Source organism: Oncorhynchus keta, chromosome 12 (assembly GCF_023373465.1).
Source record: "Oncorhynchus keta strain PuntledgeMale-10-30-2019 chromosome 12, Oket_V2, whole genome shotgun sequence".
Taxonomy (NCBI): domain Eukaryota; kingdom Metazoa; phylum Chordata; class Actinopteri; order Salmoniformes; family Salmonidae; genus Oncorhynchus; species Oncorhynchus keta.
The window spans coordinates 47434889-47444927 of NC_068432.1; the positions used below are offsets into that span (position 1 = coordinate 47434889).

Here is a 10039-nt window from a genome sequence, read left to right on the forward strand (position 1 = left end):
GGCAGGGAATTGTTACGTTACTTAGAGATAATACTTTCCCAAATAATGTCTTAAATTGATACGATTTAATAAATTCACACATTGTGATGACTTCAATCTGTATTCATTGTCTTGCCAGGTTGTTTTCTTGTTATTAGTGATTAAATAAACGTGAACATTTTCTTCAACCTTTAAATCTTCAAAGGTTATTTTGAAGATCTCTAGAACCACAGTGTGCGCATGTAGCTGGTCTCAATCTGCTATCAGTGGTTTGAACAGTGGAACATTCTCCATCAGTAACCAGGTAGCTGGCCTCAATCTGCTATCAGTGGTTTGAACAGTGGAACATTCTCCATCAGTAACCAGGTAGCTGGCCTCAATCTGCTATCAGTGGTTTGAACAGTGGAACATTCTCCATCAGTAACCAGGTAGCTGGTCTCAGTCTGCTATCAGTGGTTTGAACAGTGGAACATTCTCCATCAGTAACCAGGTAGCTGGCCTCAATCTGCTATCAGTGGTTTGAACAGTGGAACATTCTCCATCAGTAACCAGGTAGCTGGTCTCAGTCTGCTATCAGTGGTTTGAACAGTGGAACATTCTCCATCAGTAACCAGGTAGCTGGCCTCAATCTGCTATCGGTGGTTTGAACAGTGGAACATTCTCCATCAGTAACCAGGTAGCTGGCCTCAATCTGCTATCGGTGGTTTGAACAGTGGAACATTCTCCATCAGTAACCAGGTAGCTGGTCTCAGTCTGCTATCAGTGGTTTGAACAGTGGAACATTCTCCATCAGTAACCAAGTAGCTGGTCTCAGTCTGCTGTCAGTGGTTTGAACAGTGGAACATTCTCCATCAGTAACCAGGTAGCTGGCCTCAATCTGCTATCAGTGGTTTGAACAGTGGAACATTCTCCATCAGTAACCAGGCAGCTGGCCTCAATCTCCTATCAGTGGTTTGAACAGTGGAACATTCTCCATCAGTAACCAGGTAGCTGGCCTCAATCTGCTATCAGTGGTTTGAACAGTGGAACATTCTCCATCAGTAACCAGGTAGCTGGCCTCAGTCTGGTATCAGTGGTTTGAACAGTGGAACATTCTCCATCAGTAACCAGGTAGCTGGTCTCAGTCTGCTATCAGTGGTTTGAACAGTAGAACATTCTCCATCAGTAACCAGGTAGCTGGCCTCAATCTGCTATCAGTGGTTTGAACAGTGGAACATTCTCCATCAGTAACCAGGTAGCTGGTCTCAGTCTGCTATCAGTGGTTTGAACAGTGGAACATTCTCCATCAGTAACCAGGTAGCTGGTCTCAGTCTGCTATCAGTGGTTTGAACAGTGGAACATTCTCCATCAGTAACCAAGTAGCTGGTCTCAGTCTGCTATCAGTGGTTTGAACAGTGGAACATTCTCCATCAGTAACCAGGTAGCTGGCCTCAATCTGCTATCAGTGGTTTGAACAGTGGAACATTCTCCATCAGTAACCAGGTAGCTGGCCTCAATCTGCTATCAGTGGTTTGAACAGTGGAACATTCTCCATCAGTAACCAAGTAGCTGGTTTCAGTCTGCTATCAGTGGTTTGAACAGTGGAACATTCTCCATCAGTAACCAGGTAGCGGGTCTCAGTCTGCTATCAGTGGTTTGAACAGTGGAACATTCTCCATCAGTAACCAGGTAGCTGGTCTCAGTCTGCTATCAGTGGTTTGAACAGTGGAACATTCTCCATCAGTAACCAGGTAGCTGGTCTCAGTCTGCTATCAGTGGTTTGAACAGTGGAACATTCTCCATCAGTAACCAGGTAGCTGGCCTCAATCTGCTATCAGTGGTTTGAACAGTGGAACATTCTCCATCAGTAACCAGGTAGCTGGTCTCAGTCTGCTATCAGTGGTTTGAACAGTGGAACATTCTCCATCAGTAACCAAGTAGCTGGTCTCAGTCTGCTATCAGTGGTTTGAACAGTGGAACATTCTCCATCAGTAACCAGGTAGCTGGCCTCAATCTGCTATCAGTGGTTTGAACAGTGGAACATTCTCCATCAGTAACCAGGTAGCTGGCCTCAATCTGCTATCAGTGGTTTGAACAGTGGAACATTCTCCATCAGTAACCAAGTAGCTGGTTTCAGTCTGCTATCAGTGGTTTGAACAGTGGAACATTCTCCATCAGTAACCAGGTAGCTGGCCTCAGTCTGCTATCAGTGGTTTGAACAGTGGAACATTCTCCATCAGTAACCAGGTAGCTGGTCTCAGTCTGCTATCAGTGGTTTGAACAGTATAACATTCTCCATCAGTAACCAGGTAGCTGGTCTCAGTCTGCTATCAGTGGTTTGAACAGTGGAACATTCTCCATCAGTAACCAGGTAGCTGGCCTCAGTCTGCTATCAGTGGTTTGAACAGTGGAACATTCTCCATCAGTAACCAGGTAGCTGGCCTCAGTCTGCTATCAGTGGTTTGAACAGTGGAACAGTAACCTATCTGGATTGATCTCACAGCATTTGTCATGAAAAGACACGCAGGGCCCCTATAGCTCTGTTGTCTATCACAGATAACTCCATCGCTATTTTTCCACTGGCTGACCAACCCAGAGGTTCTGTGTGTGTGTGTGTGTGTGTGTGTGTGTGTGTGTGTGTGTGTGTGTGTGTGTGTGTGTGTGTGTGTGTGTGTGTGTGTGTGTGTGTGTGTGTGTGTGTGTGTGTGTGTGTGTGTGTGTGTGTGTGTGTGTGTGTGTGTGTGTGTGTGTGTGTGCGCGTGCGCGCGCGCTTATCTGTCTGTCCGTGTCCATGCTCTGTGCCTCTGTCTGTTGATCTGGTTGCTGAGTCAGCTCTGGTTTGTGTCCCAGTCAGCTGTGATGAGGGTTTAGCTGTACAGTGTCCCAGTCCCCTGTGATGAGGGGTTAGCTGTGCAGTGTCCCAGTCCCCTGTGATGAGGGGTTAGCTGTGCAGTGTCCCAGTCCCCTGTGATGAGGGGTTAGCTGTGCAGTGTCCCAGTCCCCTGTGATGAGAGGTTAGCTGTGCAGTGTCCCAGTCCCCTGTGATGAGGGGTTAGCTGTGCAGTGTCCCAGTCCCCTGTGATGAGGGGTTAGCTGTGCAGTGTCCCAGTCCCCTGTGATGAGGGGTTAGCTGTGCAGGGTCCCAGTCAGCTGTGATGAGGGGTTAGCTGTGCAGTGTCCCAGTCCCCTGTGATGAGGGGTTAGCTGTGCAGTGTCCCAGTCCCCTGTGATGAGGGGTTGCTGTGTCAGTGTCCCAGTCCCCTGTGCTGTGATGAGGTTAGCTGTGCAGTGTCCCAGTCCCCTGTGATGAGGGGTTAGCTGTGCAGTGTCCCAGTCCCCTGTGATGAGGGGTTAGCTGTGCAGTGTCCCAGTCCCCTGTGATGAGGGGTTAGCTGTGCAGGGTCCCAGTCAGCTGTGATGAGGGGTTAGCTGTGCAGTGTCCCAGTCCCCTGTGATGAGGGGTTAGCTGTGCAGTGTCCCAGTCCCCTGTGATGAGGGGTTAGCTGTGCAGGGTCCCAGTCAGCTGTGATGAGGGGTTAGCTGTGCAGGGTCCCTGTCAGCTGTGATGAGGGGTTAGCTGTGCAGTGTCCCAGTCCCCTGTGATGAGGGGTTAGCTGTGCAGGGTCCCTGTCAGCTGTGATGAGGGGTTAGCTGTGCAGTGTCCCAGTCCCCTGTGATGAGGGGTTAGCTGTGCAGTGTCCCAGTCAGCTGTGATGAGGGGTTAGCTGTGCAGTGTCCCAGTCAGCTGTGATGAGGGGTTAGCTGTGCAGTGTCCCAGTCAGCTGTGATGAGGGGTTAGCTGTGCAGTGTCCCAGTCAGCTGTGATGAGGGGTTAGCTGTGCAGTGTCCCAGTCCCCTGTGATGAGGGGTTAGCTGTGCAGTGTGGGATGTCTAACCCAACCTCCTCACTTCTATTTATCATGCAGCTGACATAATGACATGGTGGCTTTCTGTGGAGCTTGAGGGCATTCTGACACTTACAGTTCTGTTAGTGGAAAAATAGAATATACTTTTGTTTCTCTTATCCTGTAAACAAAAAGTTCTCTATCATTTAAAAACTGTTGCAAAATGCATGAAAATGCAAAATGCAAAATGCATGAAAATAGTAGACAATAGTAGGGAAAGTATAAAAGTATAAAACATTATACAAAAAATACAATATTTAATTTCGAATGCTTTCAAAAATGAACATCACATATTGTAGCCTAGTGGTGTGAGTCATATCTTCTGCCTCTTCAGTATGACTCTAGAGTGAACAGAGCTGAGCCGGTGACTGTACTGCTGAAATGAGAGGCAGCCAGAGTATGTCCCTGGGTGGTCCCAGTATGCCCTGTTATGCCTATAGGCAGGAGTAGTTGCCCTAGGAGATGGACTGATTAGATTCACATCCCATTAGATATCTGTTACAGAGCTATGTGTCATTTACTGTAAGACCTGTGTTTATACATTACATTAGATCCAGTATATGCCTACTGCAGGTGCAGTCAAATGGAACCCATTGACCTATTTTTCTAGTAACAGTCTCATAACTCTTGAAAACTGTTATGTTATGTTCGTGCCCAATTAAGGCATTATGTAGGCTACCGAAACCTATACTTCCTGTACTGCATGTGATTGCCTGAAGCCAATGGGGTGAGTTGGTGCTCGGCACTCAGTATTTAATTATTTTTTTTTTAACCTTAACCCTTACCTTAACCATTCCTAACCTTATCCCAGACCTTAACCATTCATAACCTTATCCCAGATCTTAACCCTTACCTTAACCATTCCTAACCTTATCCCAGACCTTAACCCTTACCTTAACCATTCATAACCTTATCCCAGACCTTAACCCTTACCTTAACCATTCATAACCTTATCCCAGACCTTAACCCTTACCTTAACCATTCCTAACCTTATCCCAGACCTTAACCCTTACCTTAACCATTCATAACCTTATCCCAGACCTTAACCCTTACCTTAACCATTCATAACCCTATCCCAGACCTTAACCATTCATAACCTTATCCCAGACCTTAACCCTTACCTTAACCATTCATAACCCTATCCCAGACCTTAACCATTCATAACCTTATCCCAGACCTTAACCCTTACCTTAACCATTCATAACCCTATCCCAGACCTTAACCCTTACCTTAACCATTCATAACCTTATCCCAGACCTTAACCCTTACCTTAACCATTCATAACCTTATCCCAGACCTTAACCCTTACCTTAACCATTCCTAACCTTATCCCAGACCTTAACCCTTACCTTAACCATTCATAACCTTATCCCAGACCTTAACCCTTACCTTAACCATTCATAACCCTATCCCAGACCTTAACCATTCATAACCTTATCCCAGACCTTAACCCTTACCTTAACCATTCATAACCCTATCCCAGACCTTAACCATTCATAACCTTATCCCAGACCTTAACCCTTACCTTAACCATTCATAACCCTATCCCAGACCTTAACCCTTACCTTAACCATTCCTAACCTTATCCCAGACCTTAACCCTTACCTTAACCATTCATAACCTTATCCCAGACCTTAACCCTTACCTTAACCATTCCTAACCTTATCCCAGACCTTAACCCTTACCTTAACCATTCATAACCTTATCCCAGACCTTAACCCTTACCTTAACCATTCATAACCCTATCCCAGACCTTAACCATTCATAACCTTATCCCAGACCTTAACCCTTACCTTAACCATTCATAACCCTATCCCAGACCTTAACCATTCATAACCTTATCCCAGACCTTAACCCTTACCTTAACCATTCATAACCCTATCCCAGACCTTAACCCTTACCTTAACCATTCCTAACCTTATCCCAGACCTTAACCCTTACCTTAACCATTCATAACCTTATCCCAGACCTTAACCCTTACCTTAACCATTCATAACCCTATCCCAGACCTTAACCATTCATAACCTTATCCCAGACCTTAACCCTTACCTTAACCATTCATAACCCTATCCCAGACCTTAACCCTTACCTTAACCATTCATAACCCTATCCCAGACCTTAACCATTCATAACCTTATCCCAGACCTTAACCCTTACCTTAACCATTCATAACCCTATCCCAGACCTTAACCCTTACCTTAACCATTCATAACCTTATCCCAGACCTTAACCCTTACCTTAACCATTCATAACCCTATCCCAGACCTTAACCATTCATAACCTTATCCCAGACCTTAACCCTTACCTTAACCATTCATAACCCTATCCCAGACCTTAACCATTCATAACCTTATCCCAGACCTTAACCCTTACCTTAACCATTCATAACCCTATCCCAGACCTTAACCATTCATAACCTTATCCCAGACCTTAACCCTTACCTTAACCATTCATAACCCTATCCCAGACCTTAACCATTCATAACCTTATCCCAGACCTTAACCCTTACCTTAACCATTCATAACCCTATCCCAGACCTTAACCATTCATAACCTTATCTCAAACCTTAACCCTTACCTTAACCATTCATAACCTTATCCCAGACCTTAACCCTTACCTTAACCATTCATAACCCGATCCCAGACCTTAACCATTCATAACCTTATCGCAAACCTTAACCCCTACCTTAACCATTCATAACCATATCCCAAACCTTAACCCTTACCTTAACCATTCATAACCTTATCCCAAATCTTAACCCTTACCTTAACCATTCATAACCTTATCCCAAACCTCAACCCTTACCATAACCATTCATAACCATATCCCAAACCTTAACCATTCACAACCTTAACTCTTACCTTAACCATTCATAACCTTATCCTTAACCTTAACCCTTACCTTAACCATTCATAACCCTATCCCAGACCTTAACCATTCATAACCTTATCGCAAACCTTAACCCTTACCTTAACCATTCATAACCCTATCCCAGACCTTAACCATTCATAACCTTATCGCAAACCTTAACCCTTACCTTAACCATTCATAACCTTATCCTTAACCTTAACCCTTACCTTAACCATTCATAACCTTATCCCAAACCGTAACCCTTACCTTAACCATTCATAACCTTATCCCAAACCGTAACCATTCACAACCTTAACCCTTACCTTAACCATTCATAACTTTATTCCAAACCTTAACCATTCATAACCTTATCCTTATCCTTAACCCTTACCTTAACCATTCATAACCTTATCCCAAACCTTAACCCTTATCTTAACCATTCATAACCTTATCCTTATCCTTAACCTTAACCCTTACCTTAACCATTCGTAATTAATGCCTAAACTTAAGCTTCGAAATGTGATGTTTATGGACAAAAGATTCTGAAGTGAGACCGTGAGAGCTTGTTGGAGAGAGAAACACCGCACAGCACAGCCAGTGCCCCAAGCGCTGTCAGGTCAGGACCCCTCCCACCTCCCACTCCTTATTTCCCATCCTGCCTAGCATGCTGACATCAGCCATAGATGAGCGCTGAGCTACAGGCGAGTGGGCAGCACTTCTAAGGTGAGGCAAGGGGTTATCCTGATGTTCATCATTATCTCTCTATGTGTGATTGGTTTCCGCGGGAACAGACTGGTGGACTTTGCTAATTTTGTTGTTTCTCAACCCACTTGTCACTGTCAGTCTGTCATGGGGGAGAGCAGAAGGAGTCGTTCCCCAAATAAGGGTACAACAAGCCTGTCTAAGTTCACCTGATGGCTAACTGACTCTGATTCTGGAGGGAGGTGGGCGGTTAGCAACGAGAATGACATTTTATTTTTGAGTACTGAAAGAATGACAGTTGGGTCAGCATTATCTAAGCCGATGAATGACAGTTGGGCCAGCATTATCTAAGCCGATGAATGACAGTTGGGTCAGCATTATCTAAGCCGATGAATGACAGTTGGGCCAGCATTATCTAAGCCGATGAATGACAGTTGGGCCAGCATTATCTAAGCCGATGAATGACAGTTGGGCCAGCATTATCTAAGCCGATGAATGACAGTTGGGCCAGCATTATCTAAGCCGATGAATGACAGTTGGGTCAGGATTATCTAAGCCGATGAATGACAGTTGGGTCAGCATTATCTAAGCCGATGAATGACAGTTGGGCCAGCATTATCTAAGCCGATGAATGACAGTTGGGCCAGCATTATCTAAGCCGATGAATGACAGTTGGGCCAGCATTATCTAAGCCGATGAATGACAGTTGGGCCAGCATTATCTAAGCCGATGAATGACAGTTGGGCCAGCATTATCTAAGCCGATGAATGACAGTTGGGTCAGCATTATCTAAGCCGATGAATGACAGTTGGGTCAGCATTATCTAAGCCGATGAATGACAGTTGGGTCAGCATTATCTAAGCCGATGAATGACAGTTGGGTCAGCATTATCGAAGCCGATGAATGACAGTTGGGTCAGCATTATCTAAGCCGATGAATGACAGTTGGGTCAGCATTATCTAAGCCAATGAATGACAGTTGGGTCAGCATTATCTAAGCCGATGAATGACAGTTGGGTCAGCATTATCTAAGCCGATGAATGACAGTTGGGTCAGCATTATCTAAGCCGATGAATGACAGTTGGGTCAGCATTATCTACGCCGATGAATGACAGTTGGGTCAGCATTATCGAAGCCGATGAATGACAGTTGGGTCAGCATTATCTAAGCCGATGAATGACAGTTGGGCCAGCATTATCTAAGCCGATGAATGACAGTTGGGCCAGCATTATCTAAGCCGATGACATCTGTTGTTTTGACCTGGGTTTCTGATAGTCAGTTCTATGCTTTTGTTCATTATCTCTCACATCTCGTGATTAAATCACTGTGTCAGTAGAAATAGGTAGACGTTTCTAAGAATTTCAGGGGAAAAGGACTGTGAGAGGAAGTGTACTGATAAAGAAGGTGTATGTTAAGAGGAGTGATTCTAGTAGGTTGACAGGATGCGTGTCCCACCTATCTGGGTCTATCTGCATGATCACTGTCGCCTATAGAGAAAAACTATTGTGCAATAATATATGCAACTTTCTACACTGGGACAACTAACGTCATGAGTTGTTGAAAGTTCCCAAAGAACAGAGAGATTGAAGATGGCTGCAAAGAGGAACTCGTGGAAGGACTGTAGTTCAGGGAGCATGTATGAAGAGACCAGTGAGGGAAAAAGAGATATATCCAATCAAATCAAATGCTATTTGTCACATGCTTCGTAAACCACAGGTGTGGACTAACAGTGAAATGCTTACTTACGGGCCCTTCCCAACAATGCAGAGAGAAATAATGAAAATAAAAATAACACAGAGAATAAATTGTAACACAAAGAATAAATACTGTATACAATGATTAAGGATAACGTGGCTATATACAGGGAGTACCAGTACCAAGTCTATGTCCAGGGGTACGAGGTAATTGAGGTTCAAGCGTATATATAGGTAAGTATAAAGTGACTAGGCAACAGGATAGATAATAAACACTGGCAGCGTATGTGATGTCAATAGAGTTAGTGTAAAAAGGGTCAACTCAGATAGTCTGGGTAGCTGTTGGTTAACTACTTAACTATTTATCAGTCTTATGGCTTGGGGGTAGAAGCTGTTTAGGGTCTTGTTGGTTCCAGACTTGGTGCATCGGTACCACTTGCCGTGCGGTAGCACAGAGAACGGTCTATGACCCTGGCAAGAGTATTTGACCATTTTTAGGGCCTTCCGCTGACACCGCCTGGTATAGAGGTCCTGGATGGCAGAGAGCTTGGCCCCAGTGATGTACTTTGGCTGTACACACTCTGCTCTGTAGTACCTTGCGGTCGAATGCCAAGCAGTTGCCACACCAAGCGGTGATGCAGCTAGTCAAGATGCTCTCAAAGGTGCAGCTGTACAAACTTTTGAGGATCTGAGGGCCCATGCTGAATCTTTTCAGCCTCCCGAGAGGAAAGATGCGCTTTCGTGCCTTCTTCACAACTGTGTTGGGTGTGTGTTGGACCATGATAATTCCTTAGTAATGTTGAGACCGAGGAACATGAAGCTTTCGACCCGCTCCACTACAGCCCTGTCAATGTGGCTGGGGGATGAACCGGAGCAGTGTATGTGATGTCAAAGAGTTATTGTGGTCCTTCTGTAGCTTGTGGTCCTTCTG

At 45.0% G+C, this 10039-nt stretch overlaps 1 long non-coding RNA gene across 3 annotated transcripts; it reads right to left on the minus strand.

The window, feature by feature from the left end:
* Positions 1 to 4837: 4837 nt before the first annotated feature.
* On the minus strand, positions 4838 to 6488 carry LOC127906539 (uncharacterized). 3 transcript variants are annotated; one of them, XR_008061798.1, is made up of 5 exons: positions 6061 to 6488; positions 5805 to 5940; positions 5549 to 5752; positions 5213 to 5416; positions 4838 to 5080 (listed from the first exon to the last, which is right to left on the minus strand). It is a non-coding gene; the product is annotated as an uncharacterized LOC127906539 (long non-coding RNA). The 3 variants fall into 3 exon arrangements; XR_008061800.1 differs by lacking the exon at positions 5549 to 5752; XR_008061799.1 differs by lacking the exon at positions 5213 to 5416.
* Between the last annotated feature and the right edge of the window lie 3551 nt (positions 6489 to 10039).